This window comes from Saccostrea cucullata, unplaced genomic scaffold (assembly GCF_032062105.1).
Source record: "Saccostrea cucullata isolate Sc308-1 unplaced genomic scaffold, CSIRO_AGI_Scuc_v1 ctg1021, whole genome shotgun sequence".
Lineage (NCBI taxonomy): Eukaryota > Metazoa > Mollusca > Bivalvia > Ostreida > Ostreidae > Saccostrea > Saccostrea cuccullata.
Window position 1 is genome coordinate 63944 of NW_026922467.1, and position 24071 is coordinate 88014.

The 24071-nt window shown below is 34.8% G+C and overlaps 1 protein-coding gene and 1 long non-coding RNA gene across 3 annotated transcripts in view; both read left to right on the forward strand.

Annotated features, from left to right (window-relative positions):
- The window catches only part of LOC134261807 (ankyrin repeat and KH domain-containing protein mask-like), a 132832-nt gene that overhangs the window by 28450 nt on the left and 80311 nt on the right, over positions 1 to 24071 (forward strand). The window lies entirely within an intron of this gene.
- LOC134261808 (uncharacterized) lies at positions 1501 to 3957 on the forward strand. The gene is made up of 4 exons (XR_009990892.1): positions 1501 to 2136; positions 2487 to 2601; positions 2885 to 2932; positions 3316 to 3957. It is a non-coding gene; the product is annotated as an uncharacterized LOC134261808 (long non-coding RNA).

Below are 24071 nucleotides of genomic sequence, written 5' to 3' on the forward strand. Positions count from 1 at the left end.
ATTGTTACATAATTTTAATTCATAAATACATGTATATTAATATAATTCAAGAAAATAAACTCTTCACAGGTATTCTCTCCAAAACGTTTTATGCAATTAACGATTTAGCAAAGACTTGTGTATCGTAAAAAAATCTCAAATCGCTATTTTAAAAATACAGGAACTTAATAAAAGATTGGGTTATTGAGTTAAGAAAAGAAATATAGAAAAAAAACTTAATATATTTGAAAATTAACATATTTTGAAACATGTAAATTTAGAAAGTTGGCGATAAAAAATTGATAACGTTATATTTACATCGCGACGTCATGCCGTCAAGCAGGACTTTTGCGGAATATCATGCTATTTTTAAGAGGCTTCCGACTAAAAACTAAAAGTGGTATCGGAGAAATTTAAACTGTTTTGGAAAATATGCATTAAAGACACCTTTTGAAAAACCCCTCATCAGATTCAATCACAGGGCCGATTATAAACCATAACGACTCTTCTTCTTTGATGAATTTTTCAGGAATGTTCATGAATGAATAAAATTCATGAACCATTAAAATTCATGAATATTCTTGCTTATTTGTAAACAAAAAATGCAATATTATTATTCATGTTTATTCATGAAAATGCATGAAGTCATGCTAAAAAAAGTAACAGTAGATGTTTTATAATACAGCATCTTTAAAGATTTCACAGAAATGTTGTTTGTTTTCCAACCATGGCAACAAAATCTTTGTTCAAACCATGGCAACAAAATCTTTGTTAAAAAACTTAAAATAAACAGTTCTGACATATTAAACCATAGTAAATGAGTAATGTAGTCCATTCCTGGTAAAAGTATAAAAAATTTCAATTCAAACACAAGTTTTGGCAGAATGTTTAACCTTACTTGGTCAAGAGGAGAGGGGGGTCCTTCCTCAGCATGTTTCAAAGTGTGTTTTAATGCCAGAAGTTGAACAGTTTTTAATTCCAGTCTAGGAGAAAAGTTTGTTCAGCACCAGGGTAACAGTTTTAAGTGCTTTCAAACAGTTCGAGCAGAGATGGTCAATTCAAAAATCCTTATTGTCTCTCCATGTGGAATTTCCAGAATTTCATCATTTGGATCCTTTGATTGAATATCATTTATATTTTCAATTCTTTTTTTCTTTCTTTTTCAAGAGCTCAGATTTTTTTTGCAGCCAGGGTTTCTTGTCTTCTGTTTATCAACATTTGTGAACTGCTTCTCGTTTTCCTTCAAAGAGAAAGATTTTCTGAAATTACCCATGATTGTAAAACATAAGACTTTTGTGTATTTTCTTGCATTTTAGTTTCATTTAATTTTGCATCAGAGGCACTTCCAAATTAAAACATTCTGATTTCTGAATGGAATTTTAGCCTATTTTCTTGGACCGCCATTTTGTATCTCAATCAGGCCTATGAATGTTTCGAGTCTCAGTCTATAATTAATGTATGTTATATGGTTGGATCCAAACTCAAAGCAAAGTTAGACAAAACTTTCATTTAAAAAAAAAAAAGACATATTAATTTATTTTACAAATAGACAGTAACATTAACAGACAGTTTTCTGACTCTGTGATTGCCTCCATTTTTGTCACTCACCAGTTATGAAGTAGATCAATCCTATATTTATATAGTCTTCCTTCTTCATATTCTGTTATTTTCATTAAAAGTTGACAAAGATCAGTGACTATGCAAATTATAGATTACAAATACCGATCCTTCCACTCTCCAAATTCCCACTTCCAACGTCTCGCGCGTTTTCAAGTTTGCGCCTTTTCAAAAATCTACGGTAGAGCTAAGAAATACGTTAGTTTCGAATTTCCAAGATTTCTGTTTAAAAAAAAATAACAAATACTATCTGAATAATTTTTCACTGAAAATACAATTTTTTTTATACCAAAATAAGTTTTATCAATGAAGAATTCGAACTTTTTACGTCATCAATTAAATTGGACTAAGATTTCAATAACATCGGGATCGAAGTCGGGCTCGATGAACAATTAATTTTAACAACACCGAAATTCAAAAATATCGAATGCCATGTTCATCATGTTGATGTTCCACAGAAGGAAAGTTGGAACGAGTGCCATGAACAGGGGGATCATGGTCAGTTTGGGATGGAAGAAGATGACGACATTTTTAAGACCGGTAGGTACAATATTGTACAGTATTTAATGTGTCCTCGAACGAAAAATGTTTCTGCTACTTTTGATTAATCCGGGCACCATACACAAAATGCCCGATGGTGAAATCGTTAGGACAAGCACTATTATTGTAATAATTATTTAAAAAATCTATACATATCATTAAGATCATTGATTTTAACCCGAATTTCCTTGCTTGGAATCGAACTGATGTCAAGAATTTTACCTGTACCTTCCTTTGTTCAAGATAACATTTACAGAGTATGATGTACATGTAATTAATTATATATTTTGTAATGCATGTTCATGACCATTTTTCAGCTCTTATCTTGTATGTTTCGATTGTTTTAATAGTTGCTGCTATGCCTGAGATGATTTTCACAGCCCTGGCCTTTGATAAAGTGCATATAGTGATATACATGTACTCGTGTAGATGCTTAACCAATCAGTCTTTAGGCTTGTGAATATGGTGAGAACCAGCTCAAATTATCATTCAAAACAAAGAAACTAACTTTGATTTTATTAATCTATGTCTTTAAGCATAAGATTTTAAAAAATAGTGCAACTAAGCAAAGTAAACAACATTTAAAGATTTATATTCTTAACATGCCTAATTTCCATATCCTTATTATTTTTAACAATGAATTCTGAAAGGTAATCTAAACATGCTAACTGCATGGGAATGTATAATTATTTTAGATCAAATATAATCAAAGATATCTTCTTCTATGAAGTATACATGCATTTTACAGGAATCCGGATGCTCACAAGATTTAGGACAAGAACTGTATAAAAAAATGGTAAGATTTCTTCATTATTTTCTTAATCAATAAAATCACATGAATTAAAATTAATTTTTTTCAATGTTAGTCAGGCATTGAGCTTCAGCTCTAGCCTTTTCATTTAAGCTCAGCTGAGCCATTTTAAGGCGCAAGTGATTTTTTTGATCAGTGTCACAGTCTTGTGTTTGTCTGTTGTCTATAAACTTTTCACATTTTTACATTTATCAGAATTAATCCTAATTTGAACAAAAAATTGCAAGATAGTGAATTCATATTCTACAGTAAACTGATCTGCCAGGTAGAAAAGAACAATTGTTTTGTGTAGCTTTAGTTTATTATTTGTCATATATTTATACGGATATCAATAATGATACATCTTAAATGGTCATCTCCTCTTTCAGAAATTGTGCAAGGAAAGTTTGAAGTGTCCGTTGGAATGATCAACATCGAACTTGCTGAGTTTTCGTACTTAAAGTGAATCCGTTGGTGACGCCATTTATCTGTCAACCCTCTATTGCAAATTTCATGGGATATCTGAGGATGTGATTCTAACAACATGTCAGAAGTTTTGTATCTTCCATAATTGGGATCTTTGGCACGTACATTGGTGGAAAATAGCAAATGTTCATTTTATGGGATCTTTGTACATGTTGTATCAATGTAGTTGTGTACTACATATATTTTTGCATTTAATACATGTGTTTGTCACTCTAGTCACTTAAACTCTGTACAGTAAGTGAACATGGGCTACTGGCACTTTATTGTGAATGTATATACTGTTGAGGTTTCAATGACCTCTCCCAATCCTTGACCAATGTCATTTAATGAATCTAACCTCTTATTTAAAAAAAAATGTATACTTTAGTTTACTACATACATGTATATCATAACTTGATTATCACTAATTTAACCAAGGCGATCCCCCAGTAATCTTTTTTTTCTTGGATATTTCTGTTAATAACCTTTGATGTAAAATACTTTGCAGTTTCATTGAGAATACAAACATTTAAAAAAGTATGCTTTAATATTGTACATCTGAGTGGTATATGATATTATATTTGTCTCAAAAAACATTGTAAAAGAAACTGTGAATTTTTTATTTTGCAACTTGTTTAAATTTGATGTTACAAAAATTCGGTCCAGCAAAGTTGTGTGATGAAAAACGACATTATTTAAAGCACATTATGATGAATATAACTGTTTAATTGAAATTATGAAGAAACATAAATAATCAATTTGAATAAAAAGGCTGTCAGTGGTGATGCAGTGTTTGTTTGATTAAAATCAAATAAAAACACGAAATGTTTAGAGATTTCATGATCTATTTTTTCAGATAGTTGGTGAAAAAATGTTATTAGATATAAATTATGCCAGAGGCTTGTTCAACAATTGCATCTGCATGCAAAAGTTGCATTATGAGAGTAATGAGTGTTTTCTGTCAATCATTTTTGTCAATTATTTTAGTCTTCATGAAAATTCATGAACATTCATAATACCTTGAACTCTACATTTTTTCTGTCTTTAAAATGAAAATTACCAATATTCATATAAATTCATCATTTGTTCATGAACAACATTTTATGAATATATTCATGAATAAAGTTCATGAACCATCTTTATGAACCAGTCATGAACCGTTCATGAACACATCATGAATGTTCATGAACGATTCATAAAAGTTCCTGAAATTATGAATTTCACCTCGCAGGGGTATGCCCTTGCGCCGAAGCTATTTTGCTGATGTTTTTATAAACTTGTGTAGTAGAGCTTGATGACATCATAATATGACTTCATAATGTGTACTGGCTATTGCATGTCATGGGTAGCAAGAATGTATAAGAAAACGTCTTATCATTTTCCGTGCAGTAGGTAGAGAAATTATGGAATTTAATTAGATATTTTGCATAGAAACCTCCATATGTATTTTCTCTTTAAAATGCAGGAATAGTCACATCTAATGTAATCTACAACTTTACGTATTAACATTAAATAAAAGTATGTACATTGTAGAAAGAATGCAGCTACAACACAAACTTATGCTCAAATATTACAAAAATACATTGGGATCCCGCAACTGATCGTGTATAATGATAATTTGTGTAATGACTAACACGTAAAAAATAAATAATTATTATACCCCCTGCAAACGAAGTTTGGGGGGGTATATAGGAATCACTTTGTCCGTCTGGCTGTCCGTCTGTCTGTCTAGCTGTCCGTCTGTCTGTGCAATCTTGTCCGGTCCATATCTTTCTTACAGAGGGACATTAGAATCTTCTTCTCCACACTAAGATTGCTCTATGTAAGAAAAATTTCATAATTCGTGTCCAGTCCATATCTTTCTTATGGATAAACTTGGTAGGTTCTCATTTCACACAAAGATTGCCTATGACCCAAGGGTGTGTCATGACTTTGACCCAAGGTCATTTCGGAAAGTTCAAGGTCACTGGTAGAAAACTTTCATAATTTGTGTCCGGTACATATCTTTCTTATGCATAAACTTGGGAGGTTATCATTTCACACAAAGATTGCCCATGACCCAAGGGTGTGTCAAGACTTTGACCCAAGGTCATTTGACGAAGTTCAAGGTCACTGGAAGAAAAATTTCATAATTTGTGTCCGGTCCTTATCTTTCTTACGGATAAACTTGTTAGGTTCTCATTTCATTGAAAGATTGCCCATGACCCAAGGGTGTGTTATGACCTTGACCCAAGGTTATGTGGGGAAGTTCAAGGTCACTGGAATAAAAAATTCAGAATTTGTTTTTGATACATATCTTTATTATGGAAAAACATACTTCTGAAAAGTCCAGTGGGGGGTATTTTGTCTCGTTTGGACAGTTCTAGTTCATAATACTTTCAAATTAATGATTTGTTTGAGGATTGGGAATAATTTTTTTTAATTGAAAGACTCCATTGCAGACATACTATTTGTGGATGCTTTTGTATATGTATGAACTGTCATGCTGGATTCTTTTTTTGCATGAATACTGTACATGCTAATAGCATTGAAATAGCTGTTCACTCTTAGATTTAGTTACACCTTTAAAGAAGCTATAAGCAGGAGACACATGCATTCCTTGGAACACTCTAAATGAGCAACATTATATATTACATGTAGTAAGCGCATGTTAGTGTTTGTCTATTGTTCTCCGGTTAACAGTAAATGTTAAATGTAAGTTAGCGATTAATTCTCCACTATTGGATGCAAACTTGTGGAGACAGATCTTTCCTACACTCATCAAAGCATCCTTAGTTCTGGTGAGAAGGTTGATAGCTTCCTCTGCAGATGGAACTGAGGTCAGAGTGTCATCAACATAAAAGTTTTGTTTTACGAACTTCTTCACGTCTTCTCCATATGTTTCGCATGCGATCTCCACTGTCCTTTGTAGAGCGTAGTTTGCGATGGCGGGTGATGGTTTGTTACCGAAGACATATGGACCCGCATTCTGTATTCTATGATGTCCTTGTTGAAGTCGTTATCTTCATACCATAGGAATTTCAGAAAGTTTCGAAGATTTTCTCTCATTGTAAATCAGTATAACATTTTCTATATATCGGTCATAATCCCAATCTGCGCAGATCGAAAACGCATGAGAACTCTAATCAGGCTATTGGTGAGATCTGGGTCTGATAAAAGTGTAACGTTTTCGGGGTTCTTTTGTGAAATTCGGCTGTTCTATCTGAACAATTAAAAAATAAATCAATTTTCTCAATCACAAATTTAAATTAGAAATATGTACAATATACTCTTTGTTTCTCGGGATCACACGCGCCTTTCAAGGACTGAAGCTCATCCACTTCTTAAATTCTGTCAAACCAGTGTATGAAGGTACTATATATAGATTTATATTACCCAACCAAAGTCTCGAAAGTCTATTTCAGACACGTAAGACTTAATAAAATATCCCTTTCAGTACCTTCCACATTTGCCCCTTCTGTAGACGTGTCTTCTATACAGCCGTACATAACAGACTAACTAAATCAACCCGACTGTCTCCGTATTTATACCTACTTCAGGTCACATGACCTGCGGAGAACCGAAGGGAACAAAGAAACCAGAAGTTAGTGCAACTACCGAGAAATGAAGGGATAATATGATCTCGACTACAGTTTTGCTTCACTACCCACGCCTCCAGGAAATGCGTCTCGCATTCCTCAATAAAGAAAATCTAAAGGCGTACAATTTTACATATTTTCATTATTATTTACACAATGCAATAATCTTGCTGACAAACTATGTGCATGTCCCAAAAGCATTCGAACATACTAAGCTCTCTGCTTAAATTTACAATGTTATTTGCCATATCTTCAGTTTTGGCCACTAAATCCAGAGTTCTTACTCATGGGTCTCTACTACATTTTTTCCGTCCTTTTGATATGTTTCCTGACACCGATCCAGGCGTTTTCTCTTGGTCACTTCAGTCTGAGTGGCCTGTGTTATCTGTTCTGTTGGAAGAGTCCCTTTGTCGACACCAACTGAACGGATGGAATCCTGGACACTACAATCCTGAACATCAGTCGACGAAGCCGCTGATACTCTTGCCGAAGGAACTGCATGTTCTTTCACAGTCGTCATGGGATGCTGGAATGTAGCAGGAGCAACAGGAACTAAAGAACGCTTGCTCAATAAGCTCCTGACTTTTGGAGTGTATACAGGAGCCGGTCTGGATGGTTTCCTTTGTGTCACTTCTGAAGAAGGAAGGGAATTCCCAGCCGCTGTGGCTTCACCAACAACTTCTGAGAGATTCCCGGGATCTAACTGCTCCAAATCACACTCACTGTCAACCTGAGTGAATCCACCATATCGAGTTCTACAATGTCTGACCATGTCGCTCTTCTTATTTGTAGCATTGTCGCAATGACTGCATTCAAACCGTTTCTGTCTGCACTCTCTCCCACACTCCAGTACATGTTTCTCCCACTAATTCTTCACTGATTCTCTGGGAACACATAGAACAAAGGTTACCCTCTTTTCTTTTAGTGGTCTTGGTGTTTGCCATGATCTGCAAAATCACAAGAACAAAACCCTGAATAGAAAATTTTTTTTAAAAAAAACTGAACACATAATAAAATTGCTCTACACTAATCTATTATTGTAATGACAGCTTATAATTTGTATTCAACAATGAAGTCGTCATGCCACGCAGGTGCATTTCTAATGCGTCTTGGCCTATCTGAAGCACAACTGCTTGGGTTTTCCCTAAAATCATACTGATCTTCATTTTCTTCTACAAGGCACTCTTAAGTATGATCTTCCACATTGTTTTGACTATTGGAATTGTTGATATCATTCTCTCTTTGAAGTATCTGTGATTTACACTTCCGCAAGCGATTACAGTGAATAATAGTGCTTTCGCCTTTTGTTCCGCATGCAACCTTATATAAAACATCTGACAATTTGTCATCAATTAAGAAAGGCCCTCTCCAAAACGATGTTAACTTCGGAGAACTGCCGCTCTTTTTTGTAGGGAAGAATACATAAACTCTTTCTCCGGGACTAAGGGATGACCATGCTAATTTGGTATTATGGTACCTTTTCTGGCGCTGGATTTCACCTTGCATGTTTTCTCTGACCAACTTATGAGCTGCCTCTAATCGTGTGCGTAACACCCAAACCCATTGACTTGTTGGAATATCCTTAATATCTGGAGGCATTTCATACATCAACTCTAATGGGGTAGTCGCTTCTCGTCCCTACATTAGCATGTTTGGCGAGAAATTGGTGGTGTCATGTTCTGTAGAACGATATGCCATAAGTATATAAGGAAGATGCAAATCCCAATCCCGTTGATTTTCCTGTAGGTAAGTGCTTAACATAGAGAGCAATATGTGGTTAAAACGCTCCACCATCCCGTCTGACTTCGGGTGATAGGGTGTTGTACGGGTCTTTTTTATCCCAAGTAACCGACACATCTCTCAAAAGAGCTTGCTCTCATATTGTCGACCTTGGTCTGAATGAATAGTGAAGGGGATACCAAATCTGACAAATACCTGTTCCACAATAGTGCGTCCAATTGTCTCAGCTTCCATATTTGGCAGAGCAAATGCCTCTGTCCACTTGGTGAAATAGTCTGACACAACCAAAATGTGGCGATTTCCTCTATCAGTCTCAGGTAGCTCACACAGTATATCTGTGGCAATTCTTTCCATACCTGATCCGGTTATCTGCATTTGGGCCCTATGTTTAGGGTTTAGATTTTTACGTCTCGTACACTTGTCACAACCTGTAATATACTGATAGACGTCTTTTTGAAGTCCAGGCCAGTAATATTTCTGCCGTATCTTAGCTATCGTTTTGTTCACCCTTAAGTGTCCTGACGTCTGGTTATCATGACACTTTTCCAAGACGCGTCTGCGCTCTTGGTCTGGTATGATAGCTTGCTGAACTTCTTTGTTGGGACGAAGCAGAGTCAACTTGCGCATTAGCAATCTATTCACTATAGCAAGTCCAGAAAACTGATTCCACAAAGAATTCACTAGGTAGCCATGCATAGAAATATCGCTGAAGCTTGGTCGCTCACCTTTCTCAACCCATGTTTTTACAAGGTTAATGTCTCTACACTGCTCCTGAGCCTCTTACAGACTATAATCCATGTCGTCACTTTTTATATCCGATGTCTGTAAAGTTCGTACGGCTGGTTCAACTTTCATATCATACGCAGCATTTTCCAATGATGGAGCATCAAACCCACACTGAGCGCAAGGTATTCTGCTCAGCGCGTCTGCATTACCATGCTTTTTACTGGGTCTTTGTTATATTTTCATATCATAGGTACTGATCACTTCCAGCCACCTAGCCAACTGACCCTCTAGGTTTTTGAATCTTAAAAGCCATTGAACCATGGTCCGTTTTAATAAGAAACTGTTTACCATAGAGGTAGTGGGGGTAATGCTTAATAAAATGGACAACGGCCAAAAGTTCTTTCCGTGTCACACAATATTTCCTTTCTGACTTGGATAATGTCCAACTAGCATATGCTATAACACAATCTTCACAACGCAGCACTGTTAAGGCTTACTATGAGAAATCAACGGAAAATAAAAGTGCAAAAAACGGGAAATTTTTAAAATTGAATTTATTTTTATTCAGCAATTCTATTATCACAGAACTTAAATACTTATGGAAATAGCATGGTATAACATACTCTGTACTGTGTAGAGTTTGGTCCCATCGATGGACAGTCTCGTGATAAACGCATAGCAGGTACACGGAATGTAGTTCAATAACAAATTTCAATATCGCAAGGGCATACCCTAATTGAAATTAAAAATTTAAGCTATTAATTGTTTCTGTGTACTTTCTAGTTTCTGAAAAGTGCTGCTGCTTTGAATAGAATTCGCGTTTTAATACTTAAGTATTTAAGTAAATAGGACAATGTCAAAATATGTTAGAATTTTACCAAATATTTTGTGCACTTATAAAATCACGGCCTCGATTTAAAGAAAGCAACAGCACTTTTCAAGTTAAGGAATATATCCTTTATCTATATTTAAAAAATGGTTCAGATCTATGCAGTGTATGCCCTTGCAAAAGTACGATTTTATGAGGCATCTCGATGTAAAATATACGTACGCTGTACATAAAACACGACATAATTAATAAAATACATTCTCGTTGTAGTTAATTAACAATCGCACTAAACAAAGGCTATATACCTTGGTATTAATCGACTATTTAAAATTTGTAAATAATATTCCGTTTGATAATAAAACACATTTTTCGTTGATAAACAATTTCTCAATTTGCCTCTCACAGCACATGAAGTACGTCATTTTTACCAGTATGACGTAATGTTTACAAGTTCATCGCAACGAGTGCTTTGTCTACAACAAGCTATGAGGGATTTAACTAGCAACTTTTTTTTAATGCATTGATGAGTTATAATGTTGTTTATTATGCTAATACTGTTCAGCGTTGCAAATTATTTCATTTACACGTTTAATGAGAACTCCATAAATGTCATATTTTTGTCTGACGTCATAGTATACTTTTCCCGTATAAATTAGGCCCCGCCCCCTTATTCAAGCCTTAACAATGTTGCGCAGCAATATTTTGAGATAATACCGCCCCGATCCCTTTGTTGCTAGCGTCGGTATCCAGAATGAATGGCTTCGACACATCTGGTAGAGCTAATACTCGCGCAGTTATCAGTTTATTGCGCATGCACAGCACTTCGAATGCTTCTTGTGCTTCTTTACTCCACAGAAACTTCCTTCCTTTTTTCTGTGAGTCGATGCAATGGTTTGGAAACTGATGCAAAATTCTTTATAAAGCGCCGGTAATAACTGCAAAGACCTAGGAAAGGTCTTAATTCAGTCACAGTATTTGGAATTGGCCACTTGGCTACTGCTTTCACTTTCTCTGGGTTGGTTGCAATTCCGTCTTTGGAAATGGTGTGTCCCAGATAGGATACCTTGCTGGCAAATTAATTGCATTTCTTGGCCTTTAATGTAAAGCCGGCCTGATGCAATCTCTGAAAAACATGTTGCAGGTTTTCAAGCATATCATCAAATAATTTGCCTACAACAATAATGTCATCAAGGTATACTAAACACTTATCCCATTGGAGGCCTGCAAGAACGGTTTCCATAAGTCTCTCAAACGTCACAGGCGCCAACATAAGCCAAAGGGCAAAACCTTGAAGTGGAATAAACCTTGTCGTGTCACAAATGCAGTCTTCGGCTTGTCGCTCTCCTCCATACTAACCTGCCAGTAACCACTGTTCAGATCAAGTGTAGAAAACATCTCGTGTCCTGATAGTTGGTCAAAAGCCTCATCAATTTTTGGAAGGGGATAAGTGTCCTTTGTGGTCACCTCATTTAATCGACGATAGTCTACACAAAAGCACATTGTGCCGTCTTTCTTGCGTGTAAGAACTACTGGCGATGCCCAGGGACTGATTGAAGGTTCTATTACATCCTTCTTGAGCATATCCTTTACCTGTGCATCTACCTCATGAGTTTAATGAATCGGAATTCGCCTAGGACCCTGCTTGATACGTTGTTTAGCCTGCTCCATGTTTATCTTATGGTGCACCACATTGGTCTGTCCTAAGTCATAATTAGAAGTTGCGAACAAAAATTGATTTTTACTTAGAAAGATCTCAACCTTTGTTACTTGCTCGGGTAATAGGTTACCTTTACATCTGTCTAACAAATCTTTCAGATCACCTCTCAGCTCTTTGGTTAAACCCTGAGGATAAGATGGCGAATTTAGTCTCTCCTCAACAGCTGTTATTTTTCCTATCAGAGTTCCTCAAAAAATCTGTTTCACATCATTCGTGACATTCATTAAGCAAACTGGTATCTTAATTTGCTACATTTAACGAGAGTGCGTCCTACTAGCGCACGCCCTGTCTCGATAAATTTCTTCTGGTTCCACTAAGTAATCTGCGCCTCCATAATTATCATTTCCCGTAACCTTGGCAAAAATAATAATTTCACTCCTCGGTGGTATGCAAATGTTACTTGCTGCAGTGACTCTGTAACAACCTAGTGTGCCTTCCCAAGAAAATGGAAATGTCTCATAATTTAATCGCAGCAAACTCCCTTGAAGATCTATTAACCCATTGTATTTTTTGAGAAAATCAAGTCCAATAATTCCGTCCACAGAAATATCTGCAACAACTGCATCAATAGTTCTATCTGTCTCACCAATCTTGAGAAAAAATGTTGCTTTACCATAATGGGGCAGAACAGAACAACTAGCATTGAAAATTCGCTGTGCGTTCTCCTTAAGCCCAGGTCTTTCCTCCCGCAATGCATCAAACAATCTCTTTGAAATAAGAGTAAAGATGCTCCAGTATCAATCAAGAGTTTTGCACTGCTCCCCTTCACATTTCCCTGAATGAAGATACCTGCTTCCTTGCACAAATTGTTTACGCCAACATTGCCATTGTTTTTAGATTTTCTCTTTCTTTTACGTCTACTGCGAACTTGACATGCGCTTCCGCCATCTGACTTTGATTCATGTCGCCCCCTATCCTTTTCTTTGTCTTGAGCTTTGTTCTTCAACTTTGGGCAATTCTTCCGAATGTGTCCTTCCTCTGAGCAGTAGAAACATTTTACCCTGTTACGCTTGCCTTCCCTCTGAAAAGAATCTTTGTTGAATCCAGCTTGGCCTAGCTCAGATAATGTTTCTGATGCCCGTTGACGCCTTTCTTTGAGTTGCGCACGGTACAACTCCGTTTGATTAGGTGGAGCAAATCTCTCTTCAAGCGCTTTCACTAAGAGGTCATTTTGTTATCCCGTTTCTGGCGAAACATTTCCTAATATCCCTTGTGCAGCTCCTCGCAGTGACACTGCTAAACTCAACCCCTTTTCCTAAGCATTCCAATTGTTGATAGCCGCACACGCATCAAGATGCAATTTATAAATGTTTAATGTCCAACAAAGCTTTCTTCTAGATTTCAATATGCGTGAAGACTTGTTTCGAACTTTTGTATTTGACCAGGGAATCCATTTGACATTTGTATTCACCGATTTGCCTAATCCTTAAACAGTCTTTCTGAAGTCTGACTAAACCTCGCCAGTTTACTGTGAACTCCTCGGGTATCATAATTTACAAAACATAGAAAAATAAAAGAATCTGAACACATTAATAAGGGTGTTATTGGCGCTCTAGAAAGTAAAAGAGTATAAATCTTTATTTCTTGGCTATAGATGGGTGCATTTTTCTATCACCCTGCAGCAGTTTTAATGAACTGAAGTGTGTCAAAACTCAGAATCTTATTCATAGAACTAGATATTTAATGTTATATCAAAGTTCAAAGTCAACGAAGCAGATATTTTTTTAAAAGCATTTAAAGAAAGGCAAATGAAGAATCACTTTCCAGAGGCAATTTGTTGTGGTATTTTCTTTTGAGAAGGAGGAGTAATTCGAAGTTGTATGCTGGATACTAATATTTACATAAATAATTGCAAGCAAGTTTTCAGTTTACTCTTTGATGAGAAAATTGAATTTTCAAGTTCAGAACTGTTGGGGTTGGGTTGTTTTGCAAAACATGTTCTTCGGAAGTAATTGAGTTCATTTGATAAAGTAGTCTACCAATCATCCCCCAACCCCCAATCCCTAAGAAATAAGAAATTATAAAGACCCTTGTAATTTACTTGATATGATAATAATACATGTACGAAGGAAAGCGGAAGGCATTATTAAAAAGATTATTAAATTTACCACAAAAGAAAGCCCAGATCTTTTTGAGTTATTTTCAGTGAGTTTCAATCAATAACCTTAAATAGAGAAAGAAATACGTTCCAATTTTAAAAATTCAGTTGGGTACCATGTCAATAGCATTTAAACCCTATTTAAGTTCTTTAATGATTTGGCGACATCATAGCTAAATATATATAATTATGTATATAATTATTCCATAGTTATATTGATGTGGTAAGAACACCTTAAAGAAATGCATATTAAATAGATAAATATCCAAATTATACAATGTAAATTAAATATCGGTAATATATTGTGGATTGCAGTACACATTTAATTTTATTGTGCTTGGTATGATATGTTTCACAATGAAATTTTCATATGTTAAAATGTCCAATGAAAATCTAGATCAACTTGATTGTGAATGTGGATGATGGCCATATTAGCTGAGAAAAGTGTATTGAAGTATTATTTTGCCATTAGCTTAAATCAAAAATATATACAATAATTTTTCTTTTATTAAAATTACTGATACATGTATTTGATTCATATTTGTCCAGAATATATCTTCTAAGTAAATTCAATGAAGTTTCCTTACTCAGTATTTTATCTGTATTTCAAGAAACTAATGAATTTTACCACAAATGATAAGAAAGTAATTTTCATAAATATTCTGCTCAAAAAGTCTTATTTTATTTTTATATTTCAGATGAAATAAAAAATCCAAAGTCTGCAATTCCTCGAAATGTCAAAGGTATGTTGGTTAATTAAGAAAAACGGGAAAAGTAAAATATTTTGCAAAAATTCATTAACCTTGACATTTTTCAATTTAAACGACATATTGTATATTCTTGTTTGTACGTCCATGGTGGCAATATACGTTCTGAAATGCATAACCAGAAGAAATTATATATTCCTTTCCTTCAGAATTTCGCAAGGGGTATGAAATTATAAAATCTACCTTTTTGCTTTTGTATATGTAAAAGAATTTTTTTTTTCTTGATAAATAACATTATTTGTCTCAGTCGCCCGCATGGCACAGTGGTTAGAGTGTCTGCTGTAGAGTCACAGCGTAAAAAGCTGATCCTTATGACCCGGTTCAAATCCACCACGGGACATAGAGACTGGTCCTTCCGATGAGATCTTTTTAAACGAGGGCCCGTATCGCAGTGGATATTGGCACTATTGGAGTGCCGATGTAGGTCTGAATTTGCAGCACTCCTGCTGCAAGTGATGGCGTCTCACTATGAGTGGAAAATTCTCGAAAAGGATTTTAAACAAACAATGGTTGTCTATTGTTTGAAAAATTCAAATATAAAAAGTCCCCAAAATTAAATAATTTTGATCAATTATGAAATATGAGGAATTTTGATGCAAGAATTTTTATAATGAAAATGTTAATTTTGAAGTGATCCTCTTTTTGATAAACTGAATCCTGATAACGTTTTGTGTTACCTTCGAAACAATCTTATTTCTTATTACAAGTTTCAATACTAAGCACTTTTAAACTGTAGAAATGCATTTAAGATTTTAAAGTTTAACTTTCGGTAATCCAATTATTTCATTAATGTTATGAATTATACATCAATGGATTCACAATAAGCTTACATTTTCTTTTTTACAAAAATGTCATAATTCAGATCGAAAATTTCTTTAAAGATATAATTTAGGTGAACGCAGGTGTAAATGAAAATGTAGATATTAATTATTTTAACATGTAAATCGGCTTTATCAAACTAAAATTAGAAAGTTTTAACAAATATAGGTGAAAATATAAGCTATGGTTAAATCAAAATTGATTTTCAATTTTAGAAACTTTTGAATTCTTCAGAAATCCATAAATTGCAGCATTTCTTCAAATTCAATCCTGCAAACTTATATTTCTTAAAATAACCACAAGCTTGTACACCATACTTTATTAGGCATCTGCTTATTTTTCATGTGTGCAACGTGTAATTACTGTGAAAGCCAGGTCATTAAGTACCCACCACACCCAACCTAACACCTAAGCACTCCCAAAAAGCAGTCTCGGGACTGCTGTGGGACCGCTCTAGAAAGCAGACTCAGCAGCCCTGGGACTACTTTGTTTTTCTCGTGTGTGAAAAAGGGGTATGAAATTATAAAATCTACCTTTTTGCTTTTGTATATGTAAAAGAATTTTTTTTTTTCTTGATAAATAACATTATTTGTCTCAGTCGCCCACATGGCACAGTGGTTAGAGTGTCTGCTGTAGAGTCACAGCGTAAAAAGCTGATCCTTATGACCCGGTTCAAATCCACCACGGGACATAGAGACTGGTCCTTCCGATGAGATCTTTTTAAACGAGGGCCCGTATCGCAGTGGATATTGGCACTATTGGAGTGCCGATGTAGGTCTGAATTTGCAGCACTCCTGCTGCAAGTGATGGCGTCTCACTATGAGTGGAAAATTCTCGAAAAGGATTTTAAACAAACAATGGTTGTCTATTGTTTGAAAAATTCAAATATAAAAAGTCCCCAAAATTAAATAATTTTGATCAATTATGAAATATGAGGAATTTTGATGCAAGAATTTTTATAATGAAAATGTTAATTTTGAAGTGATCCTCTTTTTGATAAACTGAATCCTGATAACGTTTTGTGTTACCTTCGAAACAATCTTATTTCTTATTACAAGTTTCAATACTAAGCACTTTTAAACTGTAGAAATGCATTTAAGATTTTAAAGTTTAACTTTCGGTAATCCAATTATTTCATTAATGTTATGAATTATACATCAATGGATTCACAATAAGCTTACATTTTCTTTTTTACAAAAATGTCATAATTCAGATCGAAAATTTCTTTAAAGATATAATTTAGGTGAACGCAGGTGTAAATGAAAATGTAGATATTAATTATTTTAACATGTAAATCGGCTTTATCAAACTAAAATTAGAAAGTTTTAACAAATATAGGTGAAAATATAAGCTATGGTTAAATCAAAATTGATTTTCAATTTTAGAAACTTTTGAATTCTTCAGAAATCCATAAATTGCAGCATTTCTTCAAATTCAATCCTGCAAACTTATATTTCTTAAAATAACCACAAGCTTGTACACCATACTTTATTAGGCATCTGCTTATTTTTCATGTGTGCAACGAGTAATTACTGTGAAAGCCAGGTCATTAAGTACCCACCACACCCAACCTAACACCTAAGCACTCCCAAAAAGCAGTCTCGGGACTGCTGTGGGACCGCTCTAGAAAGCAGACTCAGCAGCCCTGGGACTACTTTGTTTTTCTCGTGTGTGAAAAAGGGGTATGAAATTATAAAATCTACCTTTTTGCTTGTCTATGTAAAAGAATTTTTTTTTTTCTTGATAAATAACATTATTTGTCTCAGTCGCCCGCATGGCACAGTGGTTAGAGTGTCTGCTGTAGAGTCACAGCGTAAAAAGCTGATCCTTATGACCCGGTTCAAATCCACCACGGGACATAGAGACTGGTCCTTCCGATGAGATCTTTTTAAACGAGGGCCCGTATCGCAGTGGATATTGGCACTATTGGAGTGCCGATGTAGGTCTGAATTTGCAGCACTCCTGCTGCAAGTGATGACGTCTCACTATGAGTGGAAAATTCTCGAAAAGGATTTTAAACAAACAATGGTTGTCTATTGTTTGAAAAATTCAAATATAAAAAGTCCCCAAAATTAAATAATTTTGATCAATTATGAAATATGAGGAATTTTGATGCAAGAATTTTTATAATGAAAATGTTAATTTTGAAGTGATCCTCTTTTTGATAAACTGAATCCTGATAACGTTTTGTGTTACCTTCGAAACAATCTTATTTCTTATTACAAGTTTCAATACTAAGCACTTTTAAACTGTAGAAATGCATTTAAGATTTTAAAGTTTAACTTTCGGTAATCCAATTATTTCATTAATGTTATGAATTATACATCAATGGATTCACAATAAGCTTACATTTTCTTTTTTACAAAAATGTCATAATTCAGATCGAAAATTTCTTTAAAGATATAATTTAGGTGAACGCAGGTGTAAATGAAAATGTAGATATTAATTATTTTAACATGTAAATCGGCTTTATCAAACTAAAATTAGAAAGTTTTAACAAATATAGGTGAAAATATAAGCTATGGTTAAATCAAAATTGATTTTCAATTTTAGAAACTTTTGAATTCTTCAGAAATCCATAAATTGCAGCATTTCTTCAAATTCAATCCTGCAAACTTATATTTCTTAAAATAACCACAAGCTTGTACACCATACTTTATTAGGCATCTGCTTATTTTTCATGTGTGCAACGTGTAATTACTGTGAAAGCCAGGTCATTAAGTACCCACCACACCCAACCTAACACCTAAGCACTCCCAAAAAGCAGTCTCGGGACTGCTGTGGGACTGCTCTAGAAAGCAGACTCAGCAGCCCTGGGACTACTTTGTTTTTCTCGTGTGTGAAAAAGGCTCTGCGTGACATTATAGCTCCGCCCCCATGTGTATTCTAAATATGCAGGCTCCCTGTTGTTTTCTTAACTTACAGCAGAGAGGAGTTTAAACTATTAAAAAAGCAAGGATTTCTCACAATCTTTCAATAAGTAGATATTATCATAATTATGTATAGTTTATTATTATTTTCAGGGACTGTATATTTACACAAATATAGTTTAGAATAAACCAAAATAAATAAATAAATTAAGGAGGTCAGCAGAGGATTTTTTTCCCTAAAAATAAAATACAGGTTTATCAGAGAAAAATTATCTACAAGTAAGCTATTCTATTATTTAATGTCAAATTATGTGAGAAAATGCATTGGATTATTTTTAAAAATCATTACAGTTTAGATAAAGAATTTTTCAAATATACACGTTTGATGAGTATCAAGCTATAAAAGAGTACGGTATACCATGCAACCCTCAAATAAAACCTAACAATTGATAATATGACCATGCAATAAAATTATCCTACCATTCTTCATTAACATAACCAATGTGAACAATTATTGAAGAGTTTATTATTGAATTATTTTTTTTATTAATAGATAAGTTATTTAAAGAGTACATTTAATGATTTGTTTTAAAAATAAACAGTTTAAAATACCGGGAATTGTGATTTATTTCTGTTTGTTTTGCCTGTGTTTACCTGGCGGATTAGTGTGTATCATTACCTGCGGTTTCAATCGAATTTGAACAGAAAATCAGTGCATGGTATTTGGATACACATGTCAGCGTTTAACATCATTGAACATGCTGGTCAACAATGTCTCTATAATTTCATTCTATGTATTTAAGGGAAAAAAGGGATAGAATTAATGAAATGTGTATAAATTTCAGGAATATTTAATTTTGAACATACTCCGAGGGCTCCATTTTTGTGAATTACAGATGTATACTCGAACATGTACAAAATAATAAAACAATTAAAACTGAGTTTTATATAAAGCTACATGTAGAAAAACTAATGATAATTAAATGTAAGTGAAAATAATCATGACTTAAAAATAATACTTGGAAAAATTAACGTAGATTTTTTTAAAAAGCCCCGATACTTAAGAAAATACATTTAAAGTATGATAGTATGGAAATTAATGATGCTGAATAATTATAAGACTTATTTAAAGTTAAAGTCCTACATGCTATATGAACGCCGACTTTTGTTTGAAACAAAATGAATAATGATTTGAAACACATGTAGTGTAATAAAAAAAAAATTCACAAAATTTTTCTTTAGACTTCATAGTAATAACAAAACAATTAAGCAATAATTCGCAATTACGAATTCAGTCTTTTCATGAATATTGATGAAGGAAGTGCGTAAACAATAGGCCTATATATAGACACGCATGTCCACGGGAAATCACAGACGACGGGGTATGTTGTATTTTGACAACAATTTTTTATAAAAGGTTCATATGCATCATAACAATGTAGATGATTGATACTGATTACATTAAGAGATAAGTATCATTAAGAGTAAGACGCTTTCCATTCACGTCAAAAGTGAGTAGTATCTCGAACAGCCTACCTTGTTTTCTTCACGCCGTGTTTGTTTTATCAATCTAAAAGTAGTGACGGCGTCACCTGTTGGATTCATTTAAAAATAGCGATTTCTCTCCTAGCAGGGTTATAAATAATTGTACATTGTAATTTGATAACTTAATGATGCGTTTAAATTTAATGGCGTAATTTACAGTATTTTCGTAACATTTATTGATAGACAAAATATATAAATCTACAATCTTATTTTAAATGGCACAAGTTATAGGGTGTATACTTTTAATTGTAGTGGAAAATAATAAAATCAAGTTTAAAATTTTATATAAAAAATAAATATATGAACCAATATCAATTACAAAAAATAAAGAAATGGAAAAATTGATATACCAGATAATTGTGATTATATATTCATGTTCAGTGTTATTAATACATTCAGGTGTAAATGCACTCCTCCTTCAATAAATATTACATGTATTTCATTTTTTTTCTATGAGCTGTTCATATTAAGTGACCTTCACATACATGTAAGGATTCCAAGCATACTACTCAAAATCAATTTCAACTGCCTTTTATAGATCCATTGTTTATTGAAAATCTCTTTTCTGAGTTAGCCGCGCCCATTAAATTAATAAACCCTACCATTGGGACTGTTTGGTCTGCTGGGACCGCTCTTGGACTCCTCTGGGACCGCGGTGGGACTGCTTTAAGTCAGGTTGGGTCTGGTCGGTACTGAACACCATTGACAAGATAAAAAATTATAAAATAATTCGTTGTAACAATTCATTATAGATGTTTTTGAAGAAGAGTTCATACGATGGAAAGAGGAGGATAGGGTTTACAGTGAAAGCCACAGTTTCTCTGCAATGCTGGATAAAGTAAGAGAGCAACCTTATATGACATTTGTTGGTGTCCCAGGATCAGGAAAATCGGCAACAATTCATCACATAGCCCTGATACTCCAGAAGGAAGAATACGAAGTTGTACCAATTATAGACATTAGGAAGATTGAAGATTATTCTGACTCCCGTCATCCACAGGTTTTTGTCATTGATGATGTGGTAGGTGTTTTGGGTCTGCAAAAACAAAAGTTAGAGTTATTGATAGATTATGAAAAAAGAATTTCAGATCCTTCCAATAGAAATACAAAGGTATTGATGTCATGTAGGGAAGCCGTGTTTAATGAATGTTACAAATCATTTTATTCCAATGAAAAAAACACAATTAAAATGCATAGTTCGGAAAATGCATTGAGTGACGGTGATAAGAAAGCGATCCTTCAGAAACACGGCTTGGATAAAGATTTATTGTCTCCTGCATTACTAAAAGAAGCATCTGCGATGTTTCCACTATTGTGTAAACTATACTCAAAAGAGGAGAAATTTAGAAACAATGTTGCAAGGTTTTTTATCTGTCCAGCTGAATGTATTTTAGGACAATTTGATAAAATGCAAAGGCAAAATAGTTTGTGCTATGCTACATTGGTCTTGTGCATGTTAAATGACAATAAACTATCAAAAGAAATATTGAAAAACACAAGAAACGACGTTTTTGGGGAAATGAAACCAAAAGTACTAGAAAGTTGTGAAGTTGAAAGTAACACTGATGCATTTAAATTTGTTAAAGTATTGGCAGCTATGGAGGGGACTTACACAAAAATCCATGGTACCGAGTACACCCTTATTCATGACTCAGTGTTTGGAATCCTTGCATGTCATTTTGGACGTCAGTTTCCAGATCTGGTTTTGCAATATATCAGCAGTAGTTACATTGCTAATAACGTGAAAGTACAAGAATGTAAAGGAGAGTCAGAGGTTGAATGTAAACAAGATGAGAACGAGGAATGTAGTAGTGAGGAGCATGAAACTGTAAGTAGTGAAAGAATCCAGGATTCATTTGATCTCTGTCTTAGGTTAAAAGAGGATCAGTATCCAATGTTATCAGAGCGTTTGTACAGAGATATAGAAAATATGGAGCTGTATGATGTTTTTATGAATAATGCTTTAAAACATCCCAGAGTTTGTCAAGCTTTTATTGAGGTGTTAAAGACCAAGTCTTACACAGAGTTGAAGTCTTTGTTTCTGTCAGAACAGAAAGACGTGTCTAAGGTAGTGAGTAAAGGATGGCGTGTGATGGAGGAGAGTCAGAAGAGGGATGAGAGGAGCAGGGAGTGGCGCAGACAGAATGTGCTGCTTAATGGGGAAGGTATAACAGGAACAGCATATTGTATTAGGGTTGTCAGTTGGGTGGTGCACTACGGACACAATCAGATCCTACATTATATTTTAAAACAAACTGATTTACACAAAGAAACAGAGATTGAACTATTTTGGAATTCCTTTGGCACCAAGTTAACGAATGGGGTAGAAGAAAATAACATTGGTATAGATAATGCAACAGACAAATCATGTTCATCGAATACCTTCAGAGTGAAAAGAAATGAAAAACAGGACAATACTCGGACCTTTTGCGAAAATGACCGCTTGTTTTTATTGAGTTGTTATAGTGGAGATTTAGAGACCGTAAGATTATTAATAAAACATGTCGATATACAAACGACAAACAAGAAAATGCGATATATGTTTTATGATACACCACTTACAGCTGCATGTGAACGTGGGCATATGAGTGTATTGAAAAAGCTTATAGAAGCAGGAGCAGATATCAATCATCAAAGTTGCAATGACACACCACTGATAGCAGCATGTAAGGGTGGACATATGAGTGTAGTGAAGGAGCTTATAGGAGCGCGAGCTGATATCAATCTACAAGGTGAGTATGACACACCACTGATAGCAGCATGTAAGGGTGGACATATGAGTGTAGTGAAGGAGCTTATAGGAGCCAGAGCTGATATCAATCTACAAGGTGAGTATGATACACCACTGACAGCAGAGTGTAGACTTGGACAAATGAGTGTAGTGAAGGAGCTTTTACGAGCTGGTGCTGATGTCAATGAACAAGGTAAGTATGATACACCACTGACAGCAGCATATGAGGGTGGACATATTAATGTAGTGAAGGAGCTTATAGAATCCGGAGCTGATATCAATCAACAAGGTAAGGATAAAACACCACTGATAGCAGCATGTAAGGGTGGACATCTCAATGTAGTGAAGGAGCTTATTGGAACTGGAGCTGATATCAATCAAAACGATAAGTATAATACACCACTGACAGCAGCATGTTCAGGTGGACAGGTGAGTGTAGTGAAGGAGCTAATAGAAGCCGGAGCTGATATGAATCGAAAAGATAAGTATCATACACCACTGATAGTAGCATGCAGAACGGGACATAAGAGTGTAGTGAAGGAGCTTATAGTAGCCGGAGTTGATATCAATCAACAAGATGAGTGTGCTACACCACTGACAGTAGCATGTAGATCTGGACATAAGAGTGTAGTGAAGGAGCTTATAGAAGCAGGAGCTGATATCAATCAACAAGATGTGCGTGTTACACCACTGACAGCAGCATGTGAGGGTAGACATATGAGTGTAGTGAAGATGCTTATAGAAGCCGGAGCTGATATCAATCAACAAGATGAGTGTGCTACACCACTGACAGTAGCATGTAGTTCTGGACATAAGAGTGTAGTGAAGGAGCTTATAAATGCAGGAGCTGATATCAATCAACAAGATAACAATGATACACCACTGACAGCAGCATGTGAGGATGGATATATAAAAGTAGTGAAGGAGCTTATAGGAGCCAGAGCTGATATCAATCTACAAAGTATGTTTAATACACCACTGATAGCATCATGTGATATTTTAGATATGATTGTAAGAAAGGAGCTTATAGAAGCCAGAACTGATATCAATCTACAAGATGACAATGATACACCACTGACAGCAGCAAAAGAGGGTGGTCATAAGAGTGTAGTGAAGGAGCTAATAGAAGCAGGAGCTGATATCAATCTACAAGGTGAGCGTGATACACCACTGACAGCAGCATGTAAGAGTGGAAATATGAGTGTAGTGAAGGAGCTTATAGAAGCCGGAGCTGATATCAATCAACAAGGTAAGTGTGAT